This window comes from Chanodichthys erythropterus, chromosome 7 (assembly GCF_024489055.1).
Source record: "Chanodichthys erythropterus isolate Z2021 chromosome 7, ASM2448905v1, whole genome shotgun sequence".
In the NCBI taxonomy this organism is placed as follows: domain Eukaryota; kingdom Metazoa; phylum Chordata; class Actinopteri; order Cypriniformes; family Xenocyprididae; genus Chanodichthys; species Chanodichthys erythropterus.
Window position 1 is genome coordinate 26538229 of NC_090227.1, and position 12310 is coordinate 26550538.

Below are 12310 nucleotides of genomic sequence, written 5' to 3' on the forward strand. Positions count from 1 at the left end.
TTGTTCATTTTGTCCATCAGTCTAGATCACGTTTGACTTTCTCTATAGCGTTATAAAGTGTTTAACTCTCAATAGAATTCAAATGGATCGCACATTTTATCATCAGTGTCGGGATGGCTCGTGGAAATCTTTTCACACTTTTGGAGCTTAATAAGATTCATAGTAGCAGCCTAGTATGTTTCGCTTTTGATTCGCGCACTAATGCATTAAATAAACAAGGCTTCATTTGCGCTGATGGTCTTTTCAGTTTGTACGGGAAGCGCTTATAAAAGCTCTGAACGCATGATGTAGGCTATATAATTAATGAATAGTCTTATTTCCTCACCACCATATTTCTCACGCCGAGACCGCTGCAGTGAGAGAACTGCGCTCAATGCGCCGCTCAAAACACCGAGCGGCTTTGATCGGAGTCTCTCACTGCAGCGCGAACACGCACTGTGAAGCCTGGTTTTTAGCCGATGATGAGCGGGAAAAGGTAGAATGACAGAAGTGCTCATGCACCAATTACAACAAAGAATCGCGAGTTTACACATCAGCATTGGACACACAGTTAAAGGAGAAGATAACAGGACATTATTTTATGGACTTTCGAAGCAAAAACAAGTGGGTATACGCAAATACTGATCCTTAGAAGTCGTAATACGCAAACAGCCCTGAGCAAAAAGTAAGCATACGGCGTATGCGTGCGTATCGCCCCGACTACGCCACTGCTGTTAAGAAACCTCTAACCTGAAATTCCTGCTTGCTGACTGTCTCGCACTCTTGCGGTTGACTGTGCTAGCTCCTCCCCTACCTGCTGCATATTCAACAGAGAGGAAGAAACGGAGTAGCCCATAGGCTACCGACAGCAAAGAAACGTATTCTATAGGCTAGATTATTTTTAAGATCTATTTTTACAGGCTGTATGCAGTATATGCAAAGCCCAAAGCGCAATGAAATAAAGCAACTTATGATTTCGGGGGTTTACATAGGCTATTGTCCAGTTTCATATTTTCTCAGTGACAGTCATTACATTCGGGGCTTGACTCAAAACATTCGGGGCTGAAGCCCCGGCAAAATCGGCTGGCGCCGCCCCTGGCTCTTACACAATAATATCACGAACATATGCTTAAATTACCCCACATTTTTCATAAAACATGACCATAGAAGCTTTGAAGTAAATATAACATGACAAAAATGACATTCACTGCTGTCTGGTATGAACAGTCAAAATGACCGCTATTGGCAGTTCTAGTAGTTATAGAATTCCGGTAGTGCTAGTGTTAAGGGCAAAGTTCACCCAAAAAGGAAAATTCTGTCATCATTTACTCACCCTCAAGTTGTTCAACCTGTATGAATTTCTTTCTTCTGCTGAACACAAAGTTATTTTTAAGAGTTGGTCCCCTTCAGGGGCCAAACCCAAAGCTTGCACATCTTTGGCCTGAGGTGGTAAATGGACTATATGCACGGAGCGTTCTTTAGAACTTCCGCATTAATATAAGCCAGCTCGAAAACTTCCGGTGAGATGTCATTTGCTGGTGTGTTGAGCATCAGTAGTGTAATACTTAGTTTATAATCAGAATATAATCACTTAAATAGTGTGGCATAGCATTAATTTAGTTATTCAAACGCAAGACAGCATAAAAAATAAATAAATAAAGACGTACCTCAATGTTCCTCCTCGGCTAAATTCAATTCGACCATTAGTTTTCACACTTTTATGTGGAAAAAAAGCTTCAAAAATTAAATATTTATTGTGCACTTTAGTTAGATTAATTGAATAAATGTGTGTTTTCACAAGTGTGCTGAAATCATTGATCTTGCACTGCACTGACTGACAGCTGCTGTGATTACAAAGGGAGAGCACGGTGCTCGCTTTCTGTGTAATTCACAATAAAAGTTATTGTTTTTCATAAGATTTCATTTCATACTTCACATTGACAAAATGTATTTTAAACCTAGTTATTTTATAATGATTAATATTAAGTCAAAAACGAAGTGAAAAACGTTTAGAGGAAATGGCTGATATGTGCGCAAATAAATGCTACTTTGCCGCCATCTGGTGGTTAAAATGCTAATTACTGTCTTTTTTATTTTTAGATAAGTGTTTTCTATCAAATGTTAAATTTCCTATATTTTTAAACGTTCGGTTTTACAATGGGGACAATCTCAGAAGGATGAACAAATAATGTTTGTGGTCATCACATTAAAAATAACATTTGAAGTGCTGGGAAAAAATGTGTGTGCGTGTCTAATTACAGACAGGGCATTTTTAAACAGTCCCAATAGCTTCGTCTTTATTGCAATCAATAAAACTGTTTTATTGGCAAATTAGGTAAATGTGATGACTACATTAAAATATAAATACAACATTAAAAAGTCAACCATAGATGGTTTTGTGTCGATGTACAACGACTACAGAATGAACAGCTAACAGGAAGTGCTCGAGCTGGCTTGACAACCAGGAAGTAACCCGTGCATATAGTCCATTGTGCCCCGGATCTGCCACAGAGCCATCCAGAAGAGATATTAAGTTCAAAAACTATACTCGGGCAAGCCAGAACAGGGCTACCAAGAGAACACGGTCCCTGTACTGCTGAATTCTCTCTAGAACTCGCAGAGCGATCAGAGGAAGTACAGACACAGCCTTGGCCACATCTGCACCATGGCATCCTGCCCCACTGGAGCTGGATATGTTAGGGAAAACAAGAGCAGACAGAGTCTCCACTTCACAGGCCTCAGCCCCTGCCTCAAAAGGATGTCTGATCCCTGATGCAGGTACCCAGGGATGTAAACTGCTCCCAGGGAGAGCAGCTTGCCCTTAAACCACAGGAGGATCTGGTGTGCAAGTCTGCAAAGAGGGTGCAACCTCAGACCCCCCAATGTTTTATGTACAAGACTACCAATGTGTTATCTGTACAGACAAGAACATGAAATACAGCCCCTTGAAAGGAATCTCACCCCAGTGTCATTTTCAAACCTGTATGCATTTATTTCTTCGGAACACAAAAAAAGATATTTTGAAGAACGCTGGGAACAAAACAATATTGGAGACAACTGACTTTATGATTATGATTTAATGGGGTAATTATAAATTAGTTTATGATTGGCTATCTGTTGCTAAACAACTTGCTGTAACATTCAAGCATTGCATTGATTCATAATTCATGTCTTTGGTAAAGGGTTTAAAAAGACATTTACCCAAGACATAAGTTACAGTGATTTTCTTTTCTTTTTTTTCTTTTTTTTTTGACATGGATCAATTTGTGTTCCTTGGGAATCAAACCCATGACCTTGGCATTGCTAAAGCCATTCTCTACCTGTCAAGCTAGAGGAAAAGATATTCATTTTATTACAGCAAAATCTATATCTCTAAACATAGCAGTTAATTTATAACACCCATACCATCTAGAAATCTTTTTTACAAACAGAGCATAATAAAGCCTTTGTGAACAGCTGTTTGTAGATTAATTACCACAAAACAACTAAAAACTGTCTATGTGATCACATGGGACCAGAGCAACGACTGGTGTCTGTATCATCAACTATTAGAAGAAAGCTCATCTCACTCCCTCTCTCTCTCGTACCCCAAGGGTCTTCATCACTGATGCATTAGGAGTGACAAGAATCTAATTAAGCAGTGGAGAATCAATTAGATCAATTACAGATGATTCGTGTCGTTAGTGCCTCGGGTTAACGAAATGCTCTGTCCTGCAGAACAGCAGTCACGCCTGTGATAACATCAGTGTATGGTTGAGCGTCTGGAACGGGTATTTGCTGTGGATTTGTTTACGAACAAAATCCCAGACAAGCCACATTAAACTGGGACAGTGGAATATTTGGGTTGCACTTCCCATTATCTATTTAATAAATAGTTACACTTAGAAAAAGTAACAAAGAACAATAGCTTTATATGATATCTCGTCCCTTACAAGTAACAAAGAACAATAGCTGTTAATATATATATATGTACACACATTACACACACATATATATATGAAGAGTTCAGATGCAAAAGCCGCTAAACACCATCTCTGTCAAAAATGAGATAATGACATTGAACGAATGCTTACGGCACGTAGTACACGTTCAACAAATCACATGCTTCAAATCCTCTAAATCGCAGGTCCGAGTACGTTTTGATAGTTTGTTTTCCAATTTGAAATGAAATATGCAGAAAGGAGAAAACGGTCGTTTCCCGTTTTTTTGTTTGTAAAAAAAAAATGGAAAAACGAGATTTTGACTCGATTTCCGTTTTTTTCGGGTCACGGAAAGAAAACGGAAACACGACTTCAAAACTCGTTTTCCACATGTGGGCGGTCATTACACGCCCCTTTCAGCCGATTGGTCAATCAAATCTGACCCAGTGACGTCATCTTCAGTTCGTTCAACAAAATAACAGTCCTCTGCCGCTATATCAGTAGATGTCATAAATCGGCTTTCTTCTGTGCAACCTAACGCGTATTTCACAGAAATATTTATTTTGGAAATGTTAATCAGCACACAGACTGTTATAATGCTGTTTGTAGTTTAGTGAAACTGCACTACCCACACAGAGGAGCGGATGAAAAGCACAGATTTAATAATAATAAAAAAACCCTACAGTTTTTATTTTATTCTATTTTGAATAAATAGAATAAATCACAATAAATACGTAGTGTAAGCAATTTTGAAAAACGAACAATAGCTCATCTCTCTTTATTTATTTATTTTATATAGCCTAACATTGCCTGCTGAATATAGGCTAATGTTAATAACCCGTTAAATGATTGAGGGAATATGTAAAGATCAAGCATTAAAGATCAAAATTACAGCTACATAGCTATTTTAGTTATGAAAAAAAATAATATATAAATGTTAAGCCAAAACGAATTAGTTTAAAGCTGAACTGAAACAGAAACCGGCGTTATACTACCTCTCTAATTTGACACAAATCCAAATGTTTCAATATTCACGATCTGGAGGCTAAACTATTTATCATTTAAACGCTTTTATTGTAGCCTACACAGACTACTTAAAATGAGCAGTATAACTTTTTATATATTTGGTTGAATGTATGTTATTTTGACAGTTAACAGGCTGTGATGTCAAGTTACTAAAACTGATGTTGTGTGTGTGTGTGAGGCGCCGACACGTTCACTTGAATTTTCTTATCCTAAAAGCGGAAACAACTTAAAATACTCAGACATTTATGGTCAAATATATGTAACACCATTCGAATCTGTGAAGGGTTAAATAGGCCTATTATTTTTGTACACTCATAATAAAAACAAAATTGCTCGTAAAATAAACAAAGAAATGTTCTGCCGTCTCTGTTTCCTTTCTGTGAACTTCTCAAAAATGAACAGAAACAGAAATTATATTGACAAGGCAACAATAATTTTCGTTTAGTTTAAGTTTTTCAAAACATTCACAGAACTGCATAGCTACAGCAAATTTTCCCGCTGTTTAAGCCACGAATATTTACAAAATAAAATAATTACAAAGATAAAAAAAGTTATATGTTTAATATACGAGAGTTTTTGTTTTGCTGTTGTCCACTGAAGCAACTGACGCAGAATCACCAATTGCCGTTAAATCGAAATTGAAAGTAAAATGTTCAGGGCCATTTATAGCTAATTCATTCAAAAGCGAAGGAAAGACAGAAAAAGTGAGGATAGCAAGTAAACTGTGACATATAATAATGTTCACTGTGTTCATAAAAGTGTTTAATTTAAGAGATCAAATCTGCATGGCCATTTATAAGTAAGGAAAACTAAAAAGCCCCCCGATGGTGATACCGTTATTAGGTGTTGCCACCTAGTGGATATGACTACATAGTCTACTGCAAGGAATGCGTCTGCTAAATGATTGAATTTAAATGTAGGCTATAAAATGTAAACAAAAAATAAAAAAATAAATAAAAAAATAGTGCAGTAGCCACTGATCTATAATAGAGAATAGTCTGTCATTATGTATAGCCTATTGTAGTCGTAGTAGCCCAAAGGATGTCATGCGCTTAACAGATGTAGAGGCATTTACATTTTACATTTTAAAAACACAATGACAGCTTAAAAACAGACTTAATTAAATTTACTGTAGGTTTTTTAAAACTTTTTTATCTGTGCAAACATATTTCTGTGAAATACGCGTTAGGTTGCACAGAAGAAAGCCGATTTATGACATCTACTGATATAGCGGCAGAGGACTGTTATTTTGTTGAACGAACTGAAGATGACGTCACTGGCTCAGATTTGATTGACCAATCGGCTGAAAGGGGCGTGTAATGACCGCCCACATGTGGAATACGAGTTTTGAAGTCGTGTTTCCGTTTTCTTTCCGTGACCCGAAAAAACGAAAATCGAGTCAAAATCTAATTTTCCCGTTTTTTTTTAACAAACGAAAAAACGGGAATCGACCGTTTTCTCGTTTCTGCGTATTTCATTTCAAATTGGAAAACAAACTATCAAAACGTACACGGACCATCGCAGCGTCAGCCCATTCAGAAATATCGGTTTGTTGGCAAAAGCCTGTAGACGCCACTTCCCTTTGGCAGAAAAAGCCGCTATATTCCGAGAACCAATCAGAAGGCTCGAATCGAATCATATGATTTCGAGCGGTTTCAATATAGCGGCGCGCTGAGGAGATTTTTTTAGATTCAGATTCAGATTGAGTTTTTTAAAATAAAAGATGGAGTACGATGAAATGGATCAGCCTGTCCTACTAACATTGAATGGCAGAAGAAAACGTTATTTACCTCAAAACTCTGCCTGTCATAAGGCAAAATAGCCTACTGTGGAAATGGCTTGGTCGCAATTGTATCATGCATTCATAACAGTTCTTCGTGCAGTGCCGTTACTTTGAAGGAATCGGATTTATTATACATCAAACAAGAGCTCTATTTCGCCAAAGACAAAGTCAAACAAGATGCTATTCTTCTGTCTCATATGGAAGCTGTGCCATGTAAACGGAGGAGGCAAACGTGGAGGCTGAATAGAAGAGACGTGTTAGATCCCTATGTAAAGAGGTTTGTCTACTGTTTAGTTTTTAAATGATTGTGCTATCATCTTTTTCAGGGTTTCTAGTTGTATCTTTAGTGATTTTTCAACTATTTACTATGTCTTGCCACAAATAGGTGGATTTTTAGGTTTTTGCAAAATAAGCACAAGTGGATTTAGCTGGTTTTGACGCAAAATAAAATCTAACTCGTTAAAAACCAATAAATCGTCTAGAGTGACATTTTTGAAAAAAAGTTATTTTATTCACTAGCTAATAACCTTATCATTACCTTTAAAATGAAACTCCTGAACTTGATTGTAAAAGCCTGGTAAAAAAATGCTAATTTAAAAGAAAAGATGTCTGATGAATTTAGAGGGTTTTGCATCTGAACTCTTCATATATATATATATATATATATATATCTATATATATCTATATATATATATCTATATATATATAGTAACACTTTAGGTCCCCTTTAGGTCAATAAGGTCCCATTAGTAATTGTTAGTTAATGCGAACAATACATATATATCGATCTTTGTTAATGTTAGAATGAAAATACAAATAATCATGTATTAATGAAAAGTTTATGTTTGCTCAGGTACATTAAACAATATGAACAGATACAGCTTTTGATTTTAATAATGTATTAGCAAATATTGAAATTACCATTAACTGAGAAGATTTAGAACTATTTTTAATTGTTAGTTCATGTTAATAACTATAGTTAAATAATTTTTAAAAATGAAACCTTATTTTTAAGTGTTACTAAAAATATAATAATAATATACAAATATAAATAAATTTGAAGTAATAATACACTCATATATGGTGAGTGACATTATTTAATGTAAATAACATTGGCATGATACCATGTCCATTGTTGAAAAGAGTTGAAAAGAGAGTGTCACTTAAGTACTTACAGTTCAAGTACATTGTCTGGGTTGTCGTATGGAAAATTTCAGTCATGCAAAGGCACTGAACATTTCAAATATTTGTTATCCACTTCCAAAAACCCTCACAGTCAAGTTCAGCTAATCTAGCGCCTGATGATAATTTGATGAGATAATGAAGTGTGAAAATGAATATAATGGCCATTAGACCTCAGGAAGAAGGTTTCCTGTAGCGCTGACTTCTTGTCAATGTAGTGCGTACAACTCCCTAAAATGATCTCCTGTGCTGAGGGGAACGCACATGAGCACGCTAGCTCCACACTGTCAATGTCGTGAAGCTAAACTTCAGTGTGGCGACTGATATTCACATATAGCCAACTGAACACTAGCGAGAGGCGTGAAGAGGGGGTTGACAGCACATATTTAACTTCAGCCAGTTAACCTGCTCTGTGTATGTGTCTGTGTGTTAGCTCTTCACAGATATGTCAATGTGTGCTAACTCAGTTTAGTGCACTTAACAGTGTCGCTGGACATAGTTCAGCACACTTACATATTAATATTTACACCGGTAGACTTGTACTGGTAGACTTAACATATTTTTGCTAGACATAACTCATCACAGTCTTAGCTGGTTTAAGCAGGTCTCCCAGCCTGACCAGTTAAAGAAGTTGTCAAACCGCCCAAAACACATGCAAAAATGATTAATGGGGTTCTGTATAGAACCATATGGTTCTTAAATCATTTTTATGGAACCGTTTATGCTAAAAAGGTTCTATATAAGGAGAAATGTCTTATAAATGATTGCATAAAACTTGTGTTTAATGGGTTATTTCTAGTGATAAAGTATGTTTACAAGCTTAAAGTATGTTAAAGTATGTTTACAAGCTAAATTAATTCATTAAAACTAAATCCATGAAAAGATCCCACGATATATGAAGTACCTGACAGAACCCTTTCTATATACACTCAAAAAAATTAACTTTCACTGTTGTTAGTTTCACTCAAACCATCCTTGTTCACATTACTTAAAAAACTGATGTAACTACATGAACTTCATTTAACTGAGTTGTTTCTACTAAAAATTAGTCAGCTTTACTTGAATTTCTTTCGTTCATACAACCCCAGTTGCAAGAAAAAGTATGTGAACCACTTGCAGAATCTGTGAAAATGTGAATAATTTTAACAAAATAAGAGAGATCATACAAAATGCATGTTATTTTTTATTTCGTTATTTAATCCACAAGACAAAAAAATAGCTGAATTTGTTAAAGTGACCCAGTTCAAAAGTATGTGAACCACCGATTCTTAATACTGTGTGTGGTTACCTGGATGATCTATGACTGTTTTTATGTTTTGTGATGATTGTTCATTAGTCTATTGTTTGTTCTGAACAGTTAAACTGAGCTCTGTTCTTCAGAAAAATCCTCCAGCTCCTGCAGTTTTCCAAGCATCTTCTGCATATTTGAACCCTTTACATTAAGAGCCGGGGGTGAAAACTTTTGAACAGGATGAAGGTGTCCAAATTTTTCTTATTTCGTTTAGATATCAATTTTTTTTTCATTTAGTACTGCCCTAGAAGATACTTGCATGTTTCCTGGAAGACAGATTAAATACAATTTACCTTGATCTTCAAATTCCAAAAGTTTTCACCCCCCATCTATTAATGCATTGTGTATCCTTCTGGAGAATCAGTGAATGTTTGAACCTTTTTAATAGTTGTGTTTGAGTCCCTCAGTTGTCCTCAGTGTGAAAAGATGGATCTCAAAAGCATACAGTCACTGTGGGAAAGGGTTCAAATATGCAAAAAATGCCGGAAAACCAAAGAATCTGCAGGAGCTGGAGGATTTTTCTGAAGAACAGAGCTCAGTTTAACAGTTTAGGACAAAAAGGGATCAATGATTCACATACTTTTGAGCTGTGTTATTTTAATAAATTCAGCTATTTTTTTGTCTTGTGGACTATATGTAAACATCTTTTATGTAAAATATCTTACTCAGGACAGTACTAAATAAAAAATAACATGCGTTTTGTATTGTCTCCCTTATTTTGTTAAAATTTTTCACATTTTCACAGATTGTGCAAGTGGTTCACATACTTTTTTTCAAATTTGTACAGATTACTCAATATAGTTGCGTGGAACCACATGACACTTCTTTTTTAAGTAAATCCACAATTCCTTTTTTTGAGTGTAGAATCATTTCTTCTGAGTGGCAGTCTGCTAAACCAGGGGTTCCCAAACTTTTCAGCCCACGACCCCCAAAATAACGATGCCAGTGACTCGCAACCCCACTATTTGATTTTAACATAAAGCTTACGTTTAAATGTTTTGCCACTTCCGTGAGCAACATAATATATAAATCTAAAGTAGGCTATTACTTCATATAAAGTAATGAAATGAATAAAACGTTTAAATGTAGTGCGTTTAAACGTGATATCAATGAAATATAGTGTATATAGCCTACAAAGCGAATTGCAATGCTGACAAGCCATATTCAGTAACAACTTTTGAAATTGAAATAAAAATAAGTAAATGTTATGTTTGTGACATTCAGCGATGGATCAGTTGCGCACTGCAAACGCGGCATATGTGAAAGCACAATAGCGCGTGCTGCATATGAACTGCAAAGGAATGACAGTGGTGCTTCTCTGCTCTCCTCCGCTGGCCTCCCTGCGTTGTCTTTTCTGGCCGATATTAACCAACGTTTCATTTTGACAAAAATAATATCCAAAGCCTAAAGAATTACCTATGCGCAGATCGGAATGTTTAACATGGTGCTGTAAACTGACCTGCTGCAGCTGATGCTGTTGCTACTATGTCGTTAATCTGTCGTAATCACCTCAGGAGTTACGGTCGAGGGGAAGGAAATCGAAAGGTTGATGGCTTTTTTTTTGCATGTTTTTTATTTTAATTTAACTACTATTTTTAGTATTTTGTTACAATTATTGATAAAATATGCTATTTCTAATCGTTTAAATTTTTTTTTTTTTTGGATTTCTGGAAATCATCTCGCGATCCCTCCCTTGCTGTCCCACGACCCCCGGGGGAACCACTGTGCTAAACCACTTATAACCAGGCTTGAAGACAAGCTAAAACATATTTTCTTTCAGCTGGGTTACAGTTTAAATTGATTAGCAGACTTGTAATATAGCTGAATGTTGTTTGGCACACTCACATGCTAATATTTACAGTTTAAATTGATTAGCATTCTAAATGCACCTTGAGTTGCGAGAACATTTAGAGACTTTCAGTAAGGTGATGGTCTTTTCATTCATATCTCAAATTGTGAAATCGATGATTTTAACAGTCTGAGAGAGGCTTCGTTTGTCTTGTGTGTTTAGAGTCTATTTCTCTGATACAGCACGTAATTGATTTAACTGGGTGCAGTTCTTTAGGCTGCTGTTCTAGACCTGTTTGCTGTTGCTGAGCAGCTTGGCAAGAGAAGATGAATAGAGTAAAAGGTATCAGTTTGACAGAGAGACTCTGGTAATTAATCCTCTCTCGCTCACTCTTTCTCTCTTACTCTATTCTCCAAGTCATCTTATCCCCATCCTCCTTCCCACATCAATCAGTATTTAATTTCAGAAACACTTTTCACTACAGAGTATCAACACAACTGGCTAAAATAGCAGTATCAAAAACTAGCCTATGTGCTGTGCTAGCTGCCAGTCACATAGGGAGAATGGGTATGCAATCCTAAATTGCTGCATAAGCATGATAAACTCTGACTGGCAAATTTGCATAGTAAAAAGACATTTTACATCACCAATTGGCTCCTTTTGACAGCTTTGCCGGTTACAATATTCAAATTGTTTACTACTTTTGTAGTCTAAAAGTCTCTAAACATCAAATGAGAAGCTACTTGTGTAATGTTGTAAGAAACTGGAGTAGATGCAAAAATGTACTAATTTTGAATAAAAAACTGAATAGAATAATATAAAATTTTATATATATATATATATATATATATATATATATATATATATATATATATATATATATATATATATATATATAATTATTATTTAAATGGACCAGAGCAAACATGAATTAACAGTGAACAGTTGTATTTTCTATTAATTAACGTTAACAAAGATTGATAAATACTGTAACAAGTGTATTGCTCATTGTTAATGCATTAACTAAAGTTAACTACTGGGACCTTATTGTAAAGTTATATCAATTTATTATTTTTTGTTATATTTGCGCGATAGCGCAATATATGCACGTTTTTTAATATTACAATGAGCTGCAAATTGTAATTTAGTACTCAGTACTCAAGTGAATCAAGTGCTTAAGCAATTATTTTTTACTCTGAAACACGCAATGTGGAACAAATGTGACTGTTTAAATTAAAAGCAAATATGAGATGTAAGATAAAACATGATGTAATGTATGAGCGGTTCTGGAGTGTGTTGACAACCTCTATCCTCTAGATGGCAGTACTAGACTCAATACT

The 12310-nt window shown here is 35.6% G+C and overlaps 1 protein-coding gene across 10 annotated transcripts in view; it reads right to left on the reverse strand.

Annotated features, from left to right (window-relative positions):
• The window catches only part of shank3a (SH3 and multiple ankyrin repeat domains 3a), a 377964-nt gene that overhangs the window by 30168 nt on the left and 335486 nt on the right, over window positions 1-12310 (reverse strand). The gene's annotated exons all lie outside the window — the stretch shown is intronic.